Source organism: Sus scrofa, chromosome 11 (genome assembly GCF_054392235.1).
Source record: "Sus scrofa isolate SSC_HxYL_T2T_F1_AM1 chromosome 11, Sscrofa_HxYL_maternal_Yorkshire_Landrace_v2.0, whole genome shotgun sequence".
Classification (NCBI taxonomy): domain Eukaryota; kingdom Metazoa; phylum Chordata; class Mammalia; order Artiodactyla; family Suidae; genus Sus; species Sus scrofa.
Genome location: NC_139393.1, coordinates 26,303,434 through 26,315,811, shown reverse-complemented (window position 1 = coordinate 26,315,811; position 12,378 = coordinate 26,303,434). Strand labels below are relative to the sequence as shown.

Below are 12,378 nucleotides of genomic sequence, written 5' to 3'. Positions count from 1 at the left end.
CTGTCATCTTTCATCTCTAGGCAGAGTCTGAACCGAAATTTAACACCTCAGTGGTTTGGGTCCATTCTTTACTTATTTCACCTGTGTCACCACACCCTGTGGTTCCAGGAAGAATCTAAAATCTCTAAGAATACAGTCCCGGTTTTCCAGCCTTCTGTACCCTATGCGTTGCTTATGAGGACAATGATACCCACGTTACGGAGGATCCGACAGTGAATTAGCTTAGAGAACTCAGAAATTTAGGAGATTCAAACGTCACAGGCAAAGTAATTTTTAAAAATCTGAATTTCCAGACCTAAAAAAAAAAAGGCAGGTCTAAAGACAATTTCAACCACCATCATCAAAAAGAGAATTGTATTCCCCAGAAAATTCCAAAAGTATATACAGTATAATGGTATGTATAGTAAACTTTCCAAGAAGAAGAGAAGGTATGATAAAAGGAATGAGATTCTTAATTACGGGAAGGTTAAAGTCAAGACTATACTGGAGTTAGAGTTTGGAGACCTCTCAGCTTTATAAACATATGCAAAGTTGTACACACACTTCAATGGAACAAGGCATCATGGTAAACAGTATCTGCCCGCCCAAAAGAATATGTGGTAAAAGGAAAGCAGAAATAAACCTTGTTTGTATCTAGAAGTTCAAAATAAATTCCCAAACCCTTGTCTTTCCAGCTCCCTTAAGGCTATCTTAAATAAGCAACGTCACAATGCTTCAACGATGAAAAAATTCTCGTAGTGACCAAAGGCTGTTGTAGAAATGAAATGGTGCAGGCACCCTCTCTCTGATGAAAAGGGCAGCTAGTTTAAACAGGTTCAAAATCATGAGTTAATGCATGTGGTCATACCCAAATCACCAAAACGATCACCAAGCAACTTCATTAAGGTTGTATTTACTCTAGAGGCAATACAGACCGTTTCAAAGCAGGCCTCGCTTGGGATGGCAGGAGCAGCTCCAGGCCGGAAGGCCCACCAGCGAGCCCCGCACAACCTTGAGCAAGTCACGAGACCTCTTTGGGCCCCTGTTCCTTCCACGATAGAAGGGAGGCCATTGGAACGGTCTTTTTCAACATTCTACGACTTGGTAATTCTAATTCTGATGACTCACATAAAATGCACATTCAATCTTATAAAAGGAAAGGGGTGGGATGGTAACTGCCTAGTAAGGCTCGTGCTTTTTTTTTCCCCTTCCTTCTCCCCAAGTCCCACTTCAATCTTCTCCACCTTATAAGAAACTGATATCTAGGACGGTTAGCTATTTTATTTAAACGGCACTCATTCCTAAATTTGAAGAAACTGAATTCTTCTACCTCTCTTTAATAAAGGAAGAAAGGAAAGGCCAAAAGGTTTCCTTACATTTTTCATACAGAGCAGAAGAGAAGTCAATGCAGCCTTGCTTACTCAAAAGCTGAGCAAACCAGCCAGACGCAAGCAAAGGTGACAGCAAATGGCTCAGAACAGCGCTGGGAAGATGTCTGTTTGTACTTTTCTTATAAGACCACGAAATTGAGATGCAATAACATAAACAATCCTTTCAAAGAGTCAGAAATAATAATTGACTGCCTTTCTACCTTCCCTTTCATCTGACACTTAGAAAACCGTTAACAGTAAATTTCGCAGAGAACCAGCTAAATCTCATTACAGTCAGGAATAAAGGACTTGGCAAGTTTTAGTTCCAAAAACTCGATTCGGAATCACTGCATGTTCAAATCTTACTCTCATTCAAAGTTTAGTTTCGCAAGTAATTTTCAGAGAAATTTACTACTGCATCCAGCTTCTCGGACAACCTAGAACTTCAAGGCACACAACCAGAACATATATTGACCAAAATCTCTTAATTTCACCAATGAAAAAATATTTCAGGAAAAGACTAAGCAATCTTTTCTGTCACTAAAGGTATTTTTTTAAAATTCAAAACCAGCAAAGTTTCATAGTTTTATAGACAGAAGGTCAATATTCTTTACTTTTTCTTTTAACAGAAATCAAAATACCTGTTTCCTCAGAAGCTAGTTATGCTTCTAAAGTTGTTATCAGAACAAGTTCCAGTGTGAACTATAAAACTTGATCATTTTTTTCTAAGCGTAAATGAACCATTCTAGCTCTTCTTCCGCTTTATTTAATAATCAATTTTACTTGTCACCTAAATGCCTGCTCCCTTTATTCAAACTTCTATTTAGTTTACACGAAACTTCATTTTGGAATTCCTTCACTTTCAAGAGAGGAAAAAAGAAATGACCGCCAATGAGCAACACCTATGACTGAGCTGTCCCCAAACTTCCCCTTAATTAAAACGCCACAACAAGACCCCTTGCTTCTGAAGGTCATTCTTGCCCCTGAATTTCTTGCCTAATCTCCATCACACACAAACAGCACAGTTTACACACTGCCCTCACAAATACAATTCCCCCCCCCCTTTTTTTTCGAATTAAAATGTGACCTAGTTTGCTTTGCAGTTTAAAAAGAAAGAAAGAAAGAAAGGAAGAAAGAAAAAAAAATCTCCTTTATTCTCCAGTCACACAGGAGGGGATCATAAAAGCACACGAAATGCCAAAAATGTTTTACCAAGAAGACCTAACACTTTCCAGAACTGGAAGGCTTTGTATCCCCCCCACCCCGAAGGGAAGGGCCATCAGGCATGTGACTGCCTACACGGGGGTTTTTTTCCAGAGTTAAAAGAACACATGCAGCCAGGTTCTTCCACAGGTAAAGACCCACACCCTCCGCTTATCAGCTCAGGAGGCAGCCAGAAGCACAGAGGCAAAAAAATCTTGAGTTACCTTCAGATGGGCTCTTTCTCTTTAGATCCTGTCCTTTGGGCTGGAAAAATAAAAAGCAATCCGGCAAGTTTTATGCTGTTAAAATGGCTCCTGGAGATTGGGGAAGTGGTGTCTGTGCTTCTGCTTATGAGTCATACATGAAACTGAGTGTTTCTAAGGGAGGCACGCCCATGTGGCCGTGGACCCAATTGCTCGGCTTAGGTCAAACATGCAAATAAATCCACAGGTAAGATTTATTTGGCGAGAGGCAGGGCCAAGGAGCGCGAGACATACCTTGATGAAACCATGGCTCGGCTCAGGTCCATCCCCTGAATTTTAAAATGAACGGGACAAGAGACTCAGAATCTAGAAGGCAGCCAAGGGCACAATCTGTAGGTTGTTTTAAAAAAGACGAGCTCAGGTTTTAAAAGTTATTTTCATAGGGTCGGTAAATAAAACGATGAAAGGAAAAAGAAAAACAAAAAACAAAAAACAAAAAAAAAACAGAAACAGCACAGTATGGGAGGGGAAGGGCAGGGAGACAGTAAACTTTCTGGCTTTTAATGTAACAATGGCCTGGTTAGGCTAACCTGGCTACTCATTAACTCCTATATAAAAGAGTTACACATATTGCGATGTAATCTGGAGAAGCGAGCACCTTGCAATTTGAGATGCAGATTTCTAAGTTCACCAAGCAGATAAAAATCCACCAGAAAATTCAAAGGTCGGTGGAAAAATAGGAGTGAATTACTAACCTGGTTTTCGGAATTCAAAAACCAATGTGCGTTAGACAGGAGCTGATAGTCCAAAACAGCAAAGCGATTTTAAACCGAATTGCAAGCCTGACAACAACCCTATTTGGAAACATTATCGAGGCGGTCACGACTCAAAAATCTACTTTCAAGTGATAGCCACAGTTTTCTTGACCTTGTGAACAAAATCGTCCACAAATAAAAGCCAGCTGTGTGCCAGGCACCCTGCTAGGGCTCTCCTGAGGCACAGAGGATGAGCCTCAGGGTGTCAACAAACGTGGCCAGTGAAGTTTTGTTCTCCAGGTCACCAAACGCTACATCTAACAAGGTGCACAAGCAGCTGAAACGGCAGTTACTACGGCGACTTCCCTGGCCCCCTGGGTGAGTATTTATTCATTTCTTCCAAGAGCTTCAGTTGAACAAAAGGGCTTGAAAGCATTATGAACTTCCAGAAGTGCTTGAGATGAAGAAGCACAACTCACTAGCCTTCATTCTAACCTTTTGCAAAAAGTAAACAGGATTTAGCAAGCTTTTCTCCTTTAGTGAATTATTTGGAAGCAATTACTCTGGAATTTAATTACTAGAAGCACAGTTAAGGGACAAGCGGTCACTGGCTTAGGAACTTTATAAACCGCTACAAAACAGCATGATTGCCAACCAACTTTCTGCCCATAAAGTGCCTATTTATTTATTCCACAGCACACTTGACTCATCTTTTTACTAAAATAATCTCCATGACTTAATAAATTGTTAATAAAAACTATGCTAAGAAGAAAAACAGGGAGTTCCTATCATGGCTCAGGGGCAACGAAACCAACTATAGGACGCAGGTTCGATCCCTGGCCTTGCTCAGTGGGCTAAGGATCCGGCAGTGCCGTGAGCTGTGGTGTAAGTCGCAGACGCGGCTCGGATCCCCAGTTGCTGTGGCTGTGGTGTAGGCCAGCAGGTGTAGCTCTGGTCCCCTAGCCTGGGAACCTCCATATGCCGCAGGTGCAGCCCTAAAAAGCAACAACAACAACAACAAAAAAAGAAATAAGAAAAGTTATAAGGGGTGAAAGAGGGACTAGTGAAAGGATGATGTCTGAACAAACAAGTCACAGAGTGGATAATGATTTTTAAAACCTGTAACACTACAAATACAACTTTTTTCTTTTTTTTTTTTTCCGTCTTTTTGCCTTTTCTAGGGCCGCTCCCACGGCATATGGAGGTTCGCAGGCTAGGGTCTAACTGGAGCTGTAGCCGCCGGCCTACACCACAGCCACAGCAACGCAGGATCCAGGTCGCATCTGCGACCTACACCGCAGCTCACGGCAACACTGGATCCTTAACCCACTGAGCAAGGGCAGGGATCAAACCCACCACCTCATGGTTCCTAGTGGGATTTGTTAACCACTGAGCCACAACGGGAACTGCTAATATAACTTTAAAAGTACCAGGATCAGAAGCCAATCTGAAAGGTCAGTAAATTCTACACATTCCCTGAGAATATCACCATACAGTAAATGCCTAGAGGTCAGCATTATTATGATAAAGGTGTTTGTTTTTTTTTAAGTGACTAGTATCAAATGCGTAAAAAAAAATTTTTATGAGGTATAGATATATAAAAGGATAGGAGCTCCCACTGTGGCACAGTGGGTTGAGAATCCGATTATAGAAGCTTGGGTCTCCACGGAGGCAGAGGTTTGTGTCCTTGCCTGGCACCGTGGTTTAAGGATACAGCATTGCCTTGACTGTGGCTCGGGTTCAATTCCTGACCTGGGAACTTCTAGGCAGGCGTGACTATTTAAAAAAAAAAAAAACCTTCTACATAAATATTTATAACAGTTTCATTCATTATCAAAATACTAGAAACTCAACTGTCCACCAACTGGTGAAGAGATAAACACATTGTGATACATCCTGACAATGGAATTCTATCAGCAAAAAAAAAAAAAAAAAAAAAGCATGAACTTCTGCACTTCTGACAGATGATACCACATGGATGAATCTAAAAGCCAACCTCAAAATACATACTGTATGATTCCATTTATATGATATTCTGGAAAAAGCAACACAAAAAAGGCAGAAGTCTGATCCGTGGTTGCCACAGGCTGGGCATGAGGTTGGCTACAAAAGAAAACAAGGGAACAGTTTAGGGTGATGGAGAGGTCCTGTATGGTGATTGAGCTCTTGGTTATGGGACCTGTATATGTCAAAAAAAAAATCACAGAACTGTGTAACTAAATAGGGCAAACGGTATGGTGCATAAACTACATCTCAACAAACCTGGCTTTAAAAAGAAATCCAGGGAGTTCCCTTTGTGGAGCAGTGGTTAACAAATCCGACTAGGAACCATGAGGTTGTGGGTTCAATCCCTGGCCTTGCTCAGTGGGTTAAGGATCTGGCATTGCCGTGAGCTGTGGTGTAGGTTGCAGACGCGGCTCGGATCCTATGTTGCTGTGGCTCTGGTGTAGGCCGGCGGCTACAGCTCCGATTCAACCCCTAGCCTGCGAACCTCCATATGCCACAGGGGCGGCCCAAGAAATGGCAAAAAGACAAAAAAAAAAAAAAAAAAAAAAAAAATCCAGGAGTTCTGTGTAGCTCAGCAGAAAGGAATCTGACTAGCATCCATGAGGACGCAGGTTCCATCCCAGGCCTCGTTCAGTGGGTTAAGGACCCAACGTTGCTGTGAGCTGCAGTGTAGGTGGCAGATGTGGCTCGGATCTGGCATTGCTGTGGCTGTGGTGTAGGCCAGCGGCTGCAGCTCCGATTCGGATCCCTAGCCTGGGAACCTCCATATGCCGCCGGTGCAGTCCCACAAAGACCAAAAAAAAAATAAAATAAAATAAAAGAGGAAGAACTCCAGTTCATGTGTAACACAGTGATTAACACAGCACTAAGTGCTTAGTAAATACTCCATAAAAATTAGCTGTTATTATTATGCTTCGTGATAGAAGCAACCAGTATCATGTACTTCAGGATTTCAAACTTTCACATTTCTAAATTATTATTTTCGTCTTTTGTCTTTTTTAGGGCCACACCCACGGCATATGGAGATTCCCAGCTAGGGGTCTAATCAGAGCTGCCAACCTACACCACAGCTCACGGCAACGCCGGATCCTTAACCCACTGAGCAAGGCCAGGGATTGGACCCGCAACCTCGTGGCTCCTAGTCCAGATTCGTTTTCGCTGTGCCATGACGGGAACTCCTCCAAATTTTTATGTAACTAAAATGTGGCATCTTAAGATTGGTGACGGAAATATAATGTACCTGTACATACTCAGGGTATGTTTATTTCTAAAATAAGATACATATCAAATCAGTATACATCTTAATATAATGCTGTCATGGCTGCCTGGAGGAACTGCCAACATTTATATTTTAACTATTAGCTGAGAAAGATTTCAACTGAATGAGTTTATTAAATGCCAACTAAAGTTAGGACATTGTTTATTTTTTTCTTTAAAATAGAACTTATGAAAAGAATTTACCATGTAAGCAAACACTCTCCTCTTTCATTTTTACCTCTTCTTGAACTCAAATTTGAGAACTTCTAGTACATGAAAATACGGAAGTCTCATTTTCACCTCTAGGAAACCTGGGCTAAAAAAAGGCATGATTTGAATCTTCCTGGATCAGGAGCTAACATGGTTCCCATCCAGAGATGGAAGCAAAGCTCAAACCATTACAATGATAAATGACCAAAACCACTCTTCTCTATTTAAATATAAAAATAAAGATTTAAAAACTGAGATTCAGCGTTATAAACCTTTCAGTGAGAAAGAATTAAGTTTGATGATGGTAACACCCCTCAAAGCGTAATCCCAGAGCATTGTGCAGCATTTCCAAATATGAGCCTAAATGTAAAACATAACTCTCTACCATCTAACACTGGCTTTGTTAAACCAAGGCCCTCTTCCCACTTCTGCACAGATCACTCCTGGACAAGTGTCTGTGTTTGTTTGGTTTTCTTTCTTCCTTTTTTTTTTTTTTTTTTTTTTTTGCTTTCTGGGGCCACACCTGCTGCATATGGAAGTTCCCAGGCTAGGGATCGAATAAGTGAGTGCTACAGCTGCCAGCCTATACCATGAGACACCTTCATAGTTTCAGATCTGAGCAGCATCTGCGACCTACACCACAGCTCACGACAACACCGGATCCCCAACCCACTGAGCGAGGCCAGGGATCGAACCCACGACCTCATGGATACTAGCTGGATTCGCTTCTGCTGCGACACGAATGGGAACTCCAGTGTCTATGTGTTTTGAGAGGCATACCAAAGGCAAAAGGGGCCATGGCTTTGTCTGGTTTTGCTCACTACCGTATTCCTACAACTAAGATAGGGCCCGACGCATAGCAGAAACTCAGAGACATGAATGAATAACCTTTCTAAAACAGTTGCCTGAGAGGAAATTGTAGCTTATTAGGATTTTCACTATACATTGAAAAAAATTTTAACAGCCATGATTTCAACTATGACTTTTTTTTTTAAGTAGAACTGACATAAAACCTTACACTGCTTTCAGGTGTACAATGGAATAATTCGACACTGTATACACTGCAAAATGAGATCAACCATCACCATACAAAGTTAGACAATTTCTTTCTTGAGACGAGAACTTTTTTTGTGTGTGTGGTCTTTTTGCCTTTTCTAGGGCCGCTCCTGTGACATATGGAGGTTCCCAGGATAGGGGTCGAATCGGAGCCATAGCCACCGGCCTACGCCAGAGCCACAGCCACGTGGGATCCGAGCCGCGTCTGCAACCTACACCACAGCTCACGGCAACGCCGGATCCTTAACCCACTGAGCAAGGCCAGGGATCGAACCCGCCACCTCATGGTTCCCAGTCGGATCCGTTAACCACTGCGCCATGACGCGAACTCCAGAGAGGAGCACTTTTAAGATGTACTCTTAGCAACTTTCAAATACACAATACAGTAGTCGTGATTATAGTCATCACACTATACATCGCGTCCCCATGACGTCATCATTCTATGACTCAGAGTCTGTACTTCCTGCCCTCCTTTACCCATTTCATCCACCTCTCAACCCCCTTCCCCTCTGGCAACCACCAAGCTATTCTCTCCATCTATGAGTTTGGTTTGGTTTTGTTTGCTCGTTTGTTTTCCTTTTTTCAGATTCCACATATAAGTGAAATCAGTGTGGTATTGGTCTTTCCGTCTGACTTAACCTCACCTAGCATAATGCCCTAAAGGTCCATCCATGCTGTTGCAAATGGCAAGATCTCATTCTTTTTATGGCCGAGTAGTATTCTATTGTATATCTACCCACATCTTTATCCCTTCGCCCACTGATGGACATGTGTAGGGTATTTGATTTGGCCCATGATTTAACCTATCTATGTTGTCAGATTCTAGTGTCGGTGTTACTTTGGGTATTAAACTTTCCTATCATGTCAAAAATAATTAAGAATTGACTGTACTTTCTTTTTTTTTTTTGCTTTTTAGGGCTGATCCCGAGGCATATAGAGGTTTCCAGGATAGGGAGGGGTTGAATCAGAGCTGTAGCCACTGGCCTATACCACAGCAACAGCAACGTCAGATCTGAGCCACGTGTGCAACCTATACCACAGCTCATGGCTATGCAAGATCCTTAACCCACCGAGTGAGGCCAGGGATCGAACCTGCGTCCTCATGGATGCTAGTCAGATTTGTTTCCGCTGAGCCACAACGGGAACTCTTGTACAGTTACATTCTTTATCATGCTCCCAGGTAATAAGCTAACTGCAATCTCAAGTTTCATACAGCTACGAAATTGTATCTGACACTTTAAAATTCAATATTAAAGGCAATGTATCTTTTACTTCAGTGGACTCCAGCCAGAGATGCACCTCTGAATTACCTAGAGAAGCTTTCTGAAGACATGCCTACTCCTAGAAACAGACTGAGTGGTGTGGGTAGAGCCGAGCCTTAGGAGAACCACTGCTCTGCTGCTATGCAGCCCTAGAACCTAACGTAGTCAATGCTCTCACACAGCAGCCACTCAAAAAGACACCGTCATTAGCAATCTCTAAATGCTGCAGGAAGATCTTCTATTTTTTATACTGAGATGCAAGTGAAACTCAAGCTCCTCCTTTGCTACTCTTCAGGCAAAAGCATCCTATCACAGAAAAATAGTATCTCAGCAATACCCCAACTGTCCCTCTCCCTACGACAACTGCCTGCTTTCAATTCACCTTGCACTGCTATCAGAGGAATCTTGAAGGACAACTCTGGGAGTGATGTGATGACCGTGCATTGCTGGAAAACACTCTGATTCCCTAGAAGCAAAATAAAAAGCTGGACTATCTATCATGGTGATCAAGGCTTTCACAGTCTGACCTGGATTCACCTGGTTCCAGCCCTGTCATCCCCGTGTCTCTGTCCCTCTCTCATACACACACACACACACACAGTCCAAGTCCAGCCTTAATGAAACCTTCTGGATTACTCCTTTCCTATTTGTTTGCCTTCCCTGGGCTTGGAAAGCACTAGCCTTAGTCCCTATCCTTTTCCTGAGGTCTGTCTACTCATTCATCCTTCGTTGTCTCAGCAGACATGCCTTCTCTGCATGACGGCTCCCCTGAGTTGCCCCGCTTAGAATTATTATTACAAGAACGGACCACAAGGCTGAAACAGAACTTAGAGATCCTCTATTCAGCCCAGTGATTTTTAAGCTTTTCTGCTGAGTAGTTGAAATTTGGGGTGGGGTGTCTTTTTAGAGGTTCCCAGGCTAGGGGTCGAATCAGAGCTGTGGCTACCAGCCCACTCCATAGCCAGAGCAACTCGGGATCCGAGCCTCATCTGCGACCTACACCACAGCTCACAGCAACGCTGGATCCTTAACCGGCTGAGCAAGATCAGGGATCAAACCCGAGTCCTCATGGATGCTAGTCGGGTTCGTTAACCACTGAGCCACGACGGGAACACAAAGTAGCTGAATTCTTAAAATACTTCAAGGAACTTTGATACCACATCTACTTAAGTCTTTGGTGTTTTAAGAAAACCTAAAACAATGATAATATCCAATCTCATTTTTAAAACAGGGACAGGAGGTCTATAGAGAGAAGTGACTGGACCAGTGTCAAGGCAGGAACAGACCTGAGGGGCTCCCAGGCACTGGTTCACTGAACAAATACTAACTGAGCACCCACCACGTGCTGGGCACTGCTCTAGACCCTTGTCATACAGCAGTGAACAAGAAAGACACAATATTGATAAATGAACCCTGCCCACGGCGTGCTTACTTTCTACCTAGGAAGAGAGAAACGCTATGAACTAAATACATAGCATGTTGATTATAAACAAAGGATGCAAATAAAACATACAGTATGTTAAAGATAAGGACAAAGAAGAAAGAATAAAACAGCAGGGAGAAGATTTAGACAGACTAACCAGGGAAGATGTCCTCTTGCTGGGTCACTTTTAAATATGGCCTCGAGGAGTTCCCACCGTAGCCCAGTGGTTAAGGAACCCGACTAGGATCCATGAGGATGTAGGTTCGAGCCCTGGCCTCGCTCAGTGGGTTAAGGATCTGGCATTGCTGTGGCTGTGGTGCAGGCCAGCAGCTACAGCCCCAATTCGACTCCTAGCCTGGGAACCTCCTCTAAAGAGAAAAAAAAAAAAAAAAAAACCATATATATATATATATATATAGCCTCGAGCCATGAAGATACATCTAGGGAAGGACATTCCAGGCAGAAAAAAGCCCAGGCAAAGACGCTAACAGAGACCTTGCTTGATATGAACTAGAAAAAGCAAGGAGGCCACTGTGGTTCATAGAGAGAAAATAAGGAGGGTAACAGGAGGAGGAAGAGTCCTAGAAACTAATGGAGAGTCTCACTGCTTAGAGACTTTGGTTGGAGAGTTTTGAGGAGCGGAGTCAGGAGCTGTGACTGCTGTGCTGGAGAGAGGCTGCAGAGGGGCAGGGATGGACGAAAGGAGAAGCTGAGGCAGTAACTCAGAAAAGGCGATAATGACTTGGACAAAGGAGGCAGCAGAAAAGAAAGATAGGAATAAATTACGGGTGTGTTTCGGAAGACTATCCAACGAGATTTTTGAATGGACAGCAAGTGGGTTGTTGGGGGAGGGGGTGGCGGGAGGGAAGGCCTAAGAACTCTATTTTTGGCAACTGGAAAACTGTGGTTGCCGAAACTTCCATAGGAAAAGCTAAAGACAGCCATGGTGTAGAGTCAGGGGGCTATGAGGAGTTAGGGAATGGATTACGTTTGGGATGCTCAAGAGCACTCCCAGCAAAGAGGTCAAATTGGGTATATCCTCCTAGAGGTCAACACCCAGTCCTGAAGCCCAGAGCAGAGGTGTGGGCTAGATAGATAAATGTGGGAGTCACTGACATCAATTTGATATGAAAGCTACACATCGAAAAGGTGGTAACAACAGACTCTTGGGACACGCCAACATTCGGAGGTAGGGGAGATGAGGTAGAAGAAGCAACGAAGGCTGAGCAGGAGTATCTAGAAAACACAGCAGGCTACGAAGGCAAGTGTGAGTATCCTGAAACTCCAGGGAAAGTATTTTCAGAAGGAAACAATGAGCAACTGTGCCAAAGGCGGACGACAGATCAAAAAGATAAGGTCGGAGAGGAAAAGGATAGTTGATTTAGCAACAGGGACACATCACTGCTGATGTTGAAAGATGAGTTTTTTCATGGTGTGGTAGAGGGAGAGAAACAACAATACCAAAAAAAAGAAAAAAGAAAAAAAAAAGGCAAGCAAAACATCTGATTAGAGAGAGTTTAGGGGAGAATGAGAGGTGAGAAACTAAAGAGAGAAAGCAATTTTTTTTTTTTTTTTTTTTGCTTTTTAGGGCTACACCTGCGCCGTACATACAGCGGTTCCCAGGCCAGGGGATGAATCAGAGCTACAGCTGCC

At 43.0% G+C, this 12,378-nt stretch overlaps 1 protein-coding gene across 4 annotated transcripts in view; it reads right to left on the bottom strand.

The window, feature by feature from the left end:
- ELF1 (E74 like ETS transcription factor 1) overlaps positions 1-12,378 on the bottom strand; it is a 122,454-nt gene that overhangs the window by 81,185 nt on the left and 28,891 nt on the right. For 2 of the 4 annotated variants that reach the window (XM_021065634.2, XM_021065637.2), the window contains exon 1: positions 2,777-2,921. The exons of the other annotated variants lie outside the window; for them this stretch is intronic. The gene's annotated coding sequence lies outside the window, so the exon portion shown is untranslated. Of the gene's footprint in view, positions 1-2,776; positions 2,922-12,378 lie in introns of those variants that run through there. 4 annotated transcript variants of the gene reach the window in all.